Source organism: Lathyrus oleraceus, chromosome 3, assembly GCF_024323335.1.
Source record: "Lathyrus oleraceus cultivar Zhongwan6 chromosome 3, CAAS_Psat_ZW6_1.0, whole genome shotgun sequence".
Lineage (NCBI taxonomy): Eukaryota > Viridiplantae > Streptophyta > Magnoliopsida > Fabales > Fabaceae > Lathyrus > Lathyrus oleraceus.
In genome coordinates, this window is record NC_066581.1 from 276808312 (window position 1) to 276809188 (window position 877).

Consider the following 877-nt stretch of genomic DNA (forward strand, 5'->3'; position numbering starts at 1 on the left):
TGAACATATAGTTCAAGCTCACCGATCCCTCCAGATACGACTACTAAGCTCACTAGTCCCACTCATTTGAGATCTAATGACTCACTCACTAATTCCTCACCATGGGAATTAGCTACAGCCCCGAAGGCTAGACTATGCACACTAATCATCTAGCATGCAAACATCAACAACAAATCCACAATGTTTCACTCACTAATTCCTCACCATGGGAATTAGCTACAACCCCAAAGGCTATGCTATGCACGCTAATCATCTAGCAATGCAGCATCAACAACAATTCACAACGGACATATGCTCACACTCTAAGCCATACAACAGTCCATTCACACATACATGCATAATACATACATTCACATCATTATGCATACCATCATACATCATCAACATATGTATCAACACATCATTATCATGTAAATCAATTAAACACAGTATTAGCACACTCTACTAATACCTATACTGCTCAAAACAGCGGGAAATGATCCCCACTACGTCATACATCAGCTAAGTTACATCACTCAGCCTAAACAACCAAAAACTGCACAACAACAGTTCAGGAAAACCACAAGTCTTCCCATACGCGTATTGCCTATGCCCATACGCGTATGGCGCATTTCCTCGCCCAACCCATACGCGTATCATCTGTCTCATACGCGTATGCTACGCGTACCACTCTCCCATACGCGTACCAACAGAGACAAATCTACGTTCAAAATATCATTTCCTCACCCATACGCGTAAGGCCTCCTCCATACGCGTACCAGCCATATCATACGCGTATTGCCTAGTGCCATACGCGTATGACCAGAAACCAGAATTTCCAGATCTGCAATGGCTTTCTCTGCTACGAGATCTATCCAATTCAACCTTCCACAGTCCA